This window comes from Lolium perenne, chromosome 3 (genome assembly GCF_019359855.2).
Source record: "Lolium perenne isolate Kyuss_39 chromosome 3, Kyuss_2.0, whole genome shotgun sequence".
NCBI classification, from domain to species: Eukaryota; Viridiplantae; Streptophyta; class Magnoliopsida; order Poales; family Poaceae; genus Lolium; species Lolium perenne.
The window spans coordinates 87529435-87535762 of record NC_067246.2 but is presented as its reverse complement, the minus strand read 5'-3'; the positions used below and the strand labels follow the sequence as shown (position 1 = coordinate 87535762).

Below are 6328 nucleotides of genomic sequence, written 5' to 3'. Positions count from 1 at the left end.
CGACTCCGCCCCCCAATCCACCTCCGGCGGGTAAGCAGCCGCCGCCCCCTAGCCCGCCTCCAGCGGGTACACCGCCCCCCAATCCACCTCCGGCGAAGAAGCAGAAGCAGGCGGACAGCAAGGCAACCTCCTCCTGGACTATTAACCCGGACCCTTATGTACCTAAGACCACAAAGGTACCAGAGCCATCACTGAAGCCTCTCCTCCCAAGTCCTTGGGAACTAAGTGAAGAGCAAACCAACTTGGCCGCGGCTGGTCAGTATGAGAAATGGAAGGCGGATATGAAGGCGAAAAAAGAGCCTGAGCCCAAGCCAGTATTTACTGAGAAGGAAAAGAAGTGTGCTAACTCATTTTTGACGACACCGTCCCAAGCCGAGAAGAATATGCCTGACGACTATGGACGTGAACTTCGTACGCATGCAGAAATATTGGCGAAGAAGAAAGCCTTGGCGAAGAAGGAGAAGAAAGCCTTGGAGAAGAAGAAATAAGAACGTAAAAAAAGCGGGAAACAAGTTTCCCAGCTCGGGGAACAGAATGAACAATCGATCCCCCCGCTCATAGTGAAAGCCGCTGGTCCGGATGCTATGACATTGTCCTTCAGAGCCGATATGGATAAGGACTTTGAACTAATGGACCCCGCTATCATAGTAGCTGCGGCAGAACAGGGAATGACTGTAACTGGTGCCAAAGAAAAAGCGGTCGAGTTTAGTATGACTCTTCGTGCAGTGTTAGGCCTTGAGGATGCGCCAATGAGTGAGGTAGAATTTACATATGTGCCGAATGGGCCTCTCGTCGAGCCTGCGCAGGAAGAGGATCTACCAGCACAAATATGAAATCTGCTACGTTGGTACGAGGGTTTCATAAAAAAATAAGGCCGGCAAAGAATATATTTATGCGGAAGTTAGATATGAGCATCACTTCAAACATTACTATGTAACAGTTCATATGAGTGAATTGTTTCAGCTGTTCAATCTGCGCGAGCTCGACAAATCTATCATCAGTTGCTACGTTCTATAAGTGATTTATTTCTACCTCATCTCGTTCATTGCCTGCACTATATATATTGTCCTAACTATATTGTTGTGTACGCTATTATGCAAAATGAAGATTGGGAAATGCCAAAAAAGGAACATCCATGATGTTGGGTTCATTGATCCACATACCGTTAATGGATATGTGTTAGAAAGACACACCCCGCGACGTGGAGCAGGACCTGTCGGATTTTCTTACAAAGCAACAACTCAAAAATCAAATTCTATTTCCTTACCATTTTGGGTGAGTGTTTCTGTCTTGAGCACATTCTCTTTTGTTTACTCCATGCATGGTATGTCTAATCGATGAGTTATGCATGATTGTGCATGTATTGTATCCGCAGGTTCCACTGGATTCTGCTAATAATTGAATTTGACACCTCCAGAGTTCTTATCATGGACTCTCTGAATATGGATTCAAAGCTTTGGGTCAACATGAGAAATATGCTGTAAAAGTAATTATTTTTAATCATTTGCGCTCTATATCGATCGGCCTCTTTCGTTCATTTCCTAATATCAAGTAACTAATAACTCCCTTGTTCATTTAATTTTCTTTGCCCTGTGGGGTTTGGAGACGGTTCTCGGATCAAATGGTCGGTGAATTCAAAAAAGCGCTAGAATTTAGAAGGTTAGTTAATGTGGATATTCAGCCACCGGGGACCAATCTATGTGGATACTATGTTTGTGAGTTCATTCGGAGATGCACCTCTGAGTGGAAGCCGTCGGATGACAATGTGCGGAGGAATAACTTGCGGAAGACGCTTAGTCCAGAAACTTGCTTCCGACCAATTCAAGAGAAACTAGTAGGATATTTGGTGAGGGAAGTCCTTCATCCTAAAGGAGAACACTATTACGAGGACGAATAACTTCTGATCCCGTAACTTGTGTATGGAAACTTGTTCGAAGTTGTATATGGTCATCCGAGATTGAATATATATATATATATTGTATATTCCTCTTGAATTCTTCTTGTTTCTAATTTCAAACTTATTTGAAATTGTACATTCATATGCATGTATATAGTAGCATAGAATATGTGTACTGAAACTTCTTCAAAATTAAAATAAAACACAAAATAAAATATAAAAGAAATAAAACAATACAAATTAAAAAGAAACCAGATTTAGAGGGGGGGCTAAAACCCTAAACCCGCGGAGGCCTTTAGTCGCGGTTGGCCAGGCGAACCGCGACTAAAGGTCCTTCGCCCCGACGGACGGCTGGCGCCCACGTGGACAGGCCTTTAGTCGCGATTCGTAGGGCCTTTAGTCCCGCATAATTGGTCCCGGTTGCGCAACCGGGATTAATGGCTGTTGCGAACGCCCTTTTTCTACCAGTGGTTGCCTCCCGTCGCCGTTCGCGCTGCCCTTCTCTCTTCTCCATACTACAGAGGAGAAGGAGCCTAGGGCTGCAGATGTCGGGGCGCTGAGAACCACCGTCGATGGTGGCGAGGCAGAGCCGCACATTCACGCCAGCCGAGCACTCTCTCTCGGCATCGTTCATCCTCCGCTGCACCGACCAGGTCCTCAACTCCTCATCCACCCACATGTGCGTCTCCTTCATTGTTGCCCTGGATCCTTTGCTTGAGGTCTGACCTTGCCCTCTTCTTCCTCTGTCATTTCTATAGCATAAGCCCATCTTGCCATGATAGAGAGGGAGATGGATAGAGGACGGGGAGCCATGAGCAAGAGGAGAAGAGGAGATCGAACCACCCCATCCTCTTTTCCTTCCAGCGGAAGTCATTGCCGCTGTTTCTTCGATCCGATGGTATTAGTGCCTCTTCTTCACTAGGCAATGTTTTTATCCTTTAGAATCTGATGGAATTTTGATTCTTTTGTTTTGAATTGAATGTGTTATTTGTAAATTTGCAAGAAATAATTAGTCAATATGTTTAAACCTTGTGGCAACGAAATGAGAAATTCTAGGTGGAATGCCTCGCTTGGGCACTCTTATTGTTGTATTTGACATATGATATATACTGCAGGTGTATTATAGATCTTATGACCATTGCTGTCTTTTATTTGACGCTCTATGCATTTTACTAATACGTTGTCCCTTATCACCGTTCTGTTTCCATTTGTTTGTATGTGCAATCCATGCTTTGGTTTCTATTGGCTTGGTGTGAAAGATGCTTGATATTTCCCAGGTTGGCGTGTGTTAGTGGATGCTTGAAGTATAGGAGGATTTTGACAACAATAATGGTTTGTAGTTATCCGACTTCATCTCTTTCTCTAATATAAAGCACTAATGTACATGGTTGGTGGATTGCATAATAGTCTGTAGTACTCCTGCTTAATGATGTTGATTCTAAGAACGGAGATTAATTTGATACACATGCTTTTGGTAATAACAATAATTGATGTGATTTTTTTTCTTGCTATTAGTAACTGATAGTTGCATGTTTATTTTTGCTAAATTCTGGATTGTGAATTTGTGTTATCTTTGTGCCGAAAAGATATGGCAAATAGGAAAGCACCAGTTACTGATAAGAACACATATTCCACTTTTTAGTTGCTTTGATTTTCCTATGTGTACTTCCTTTTCTTATTATCTTTTTAATTATTATTCAGAGAAAGGGTTCGTGTTGTAGAAGGATAGAATATAGGTTTTCTGATGGACTATGCTTTCTATTATGTGATAAAGTGGGATCTGAATATTAGCTGAAGCTTTCGTGCTCATAGAAGCTTTCGTTCCATCTGTGTATACATTTCAGCATGTATAAATCTCTTTATATTAGTTAGCATTTTTTTTCTTGTCATTCGAATAATCACCATACTATTTTCAGCCCTGACGGAATCCATTTTACGGAGTTTCTTCTCTTTGTAGCTTTGGAATATATAATAAGGTGAATGGTGCAAAATATGGTCGTGTAAAAACAATTTGATTTTCTCGGCTGCCAAAACTGTGGGGTTTGCTGTCTCTTAGCATTGTCTTTAGAGGTATAACAAATATTAATTCGGAACGTCAACATCTATACCGCACATACCAACATTGAGGTTGCCAAGGTTCTTCGCCTCTGTGGTCCTTTCCTCAGGGCTAATGCACGCTGTCCAAGAATTTTGAGGCTCGTGCTCAAGTTCGTGGTCCACCTCTGGTTCCATGTTTCTCTGAAGTTCGTGTTATTTTGATTTGGCTGTGCAAAACAAATTATACTAGCTTAGCTGAATGTATTGTCTAGCTTCTCATTTGCCAAGGTCACCATGATTGATGCATTTAGGTGACTGAATTCATATTAATATCCTTTGTCCCTGGAGAGATCAAGACATAGTATCATGAGTAATGATTCAGTTCATAGCAACACCCAGCCTGTAAGTGCCTGTTTCCCTTCTATAAGTCTTTTCTTTTGTAAATTTCTCTTGGTCGACATGACTTCCAGGCTTCATGTTTTTTGAGGTGCATCCGTATTGCAGTCATTACTCTTCTGATATGTCAAATTTAATTGACCCTTTTCTGTTGTTCCTTTTCTACAAGTGATCATGTGCAAACTATTTCTTGATAAAAGGAGGAATCAGACTCTAATTGTCTCTTGCTATTGTACTGATTAGAGATATGTACGTTGCAAAAGAACACCATATATTGGGTCTTATCCTATGGTAGGTTTGTAGGTGAGTTTCTTTTGAAATTGTGAGTCGAAATATAAGAACAATGCATATTTTGCGAGTACCTGATTTGATCTTTATTCAGATTTATTAGATGACTATTGGGGAATAGCATAGGAAGACCCTGGACATTCAGAATTGAAGAAATCATACTTTGGGTTGAAGAAACTTCTAAAGAAGACCAAGAGCGTGAGTTTTGTTTGGTAATTTATTTCTATCGGTTAATTTGGAATTCATTAAACTATACTAATAAAATAAATGGTGTGCATGTAGGCTGAAGATAATGCTGCCCAAGAGTAAGTTACGTGTGGCTGGTAGCAATCCCGGCCATGCTTTGTACAACGGACATCTTTATCTTTTTTCGATAAGGGACGCTTTATTACTCAAAAAAGTTTTAAGCATTACACCCAGCCTCTGCATAACCAGGATGCACACATCCGTTCAGAAGTCTAGGATCCATCGATATGCAATAAAAAAAGGATAAAAGCCAACTACTATGACGCTCCATTGGCTTCAATCCTCCGACTATGCAGAAGAACATCTTTATCTAGGTGTATGCATGACTTTGGTTAAACTTGGAAGAGGTAATGAGGCAATCAATAGCTGTACAAAAGCACTCAGGATAGATGAAGAACTTATCGATGCATAGGAACTACCTGCCGGCACTAATTGAGCATATGCATAGTAGCTATTTTTTTACGTTCCCACTAACTGTCCATATTAAACTCTAGCATCGAGAATTTTTGGACCGTGCACAAAACGGCAGCGTTTTGCACTTCCCTATGCTTGGTTAATATATTTAGAGTGCATAAGTAAATCACAGTAGATACGATAATCCAATTCTCACAAACGAATGAACTTACTCATTATGCCAAGTTTTGTAAGCCTGTTACTGTAGATGTTTGTTGTATGACACCCTTCATACTTGTTTCAGAGAGGTGAAGCTAAACTTTCCACAGAAGATTGGGAAGGTGCGATTATCTAAAAGAGGCTGTCCAGAAGCCACCACAGGTGAATTTCGTGCAATATTGCTTTGCTGTTCTGAATATATGATCATGAAAGCTGAAAGGCAGCGTACAATAGGCTGGTGCTGCAGTGGCACCGAGATAAAAACCAGGAGAACTGAAGTGGAAGCAGAAAACATGTTTGAGAGATCGTGTTGCATACGAGGCATGAGTCAGTATAAAAAGAAACATATTTGAAGAAACATAAATGCAACAAGTGCTTTACTTAAATGTCTCTTTTTCAAATTATGTGAATGAACAATGCGTGTGCAAGTGCTCAGTGACGAAGACAGTGCCAAGGACAGGATCTAGATGAGAATATGAGATGGGTGGAGTAGGTGTTGGCGGCGGATTCATTTATTCTTCTTTTTTATACTAAAGCGATCTTGCTGCGCGCTTGGGAACAAGGTTGATTTGTTGCTCCACTCCTTGGCTCTTCATATCGGCTCTTTATTTGTGATCAGTAAAATGTATACTGCTGAAGAACATCGGACGAAACATATTGTGTTATTGCAGGCTGATCAGATGGGCTTCCACAATAAGGATGGCAATTATCCTAAGAAGAGGTGCCTGCTTGTTACTTTTCTGTTTAGGTCAGGTTTCTATCTGCTCCTGTCTTTGTTTACTTATGTTTCTTCCACTTTGGCAGAAAGCTCCTAGCCGATGTTGGCGACATGGCCTCTATCCGCAAGTTCCA

The 6328-nt window shown here is 41.3% G+C and overlaps 2 long non-coding RNA genes across 2 annotated transcripts; both read left to right on the top strand.

Moving 5' to 3' along the window:
- Positions 1–2373: 2373 nt before the first annotated feature.
- Positions 2374–2927, top strand: LOC127314275 (uncharacterized). The gene is made up of 2 exons (XR_007859559.2): positions 2374–2550; positions 2656–2927. It is a non-coding gene; the product is annotated as an uncharacterized lncRNA (long non-coding RNA).
- Positions 2928–4110: 1183 nt separating this feature from the next.
- On the top strand, positions 4111–4985 carry LOC127314333 (uncharacterized). The gene is made up of 3 exons (XR_007859603.2): positions 4111–4633; positions 4713–4816; positions 4901–4985. It is a non-coding gene; the product is annotated as an uncharacterized lncRNA (long non-coding RNA).
- The last annotated feature ends 1343 nt before the right edge of the window (positions 4986–6328 follow it).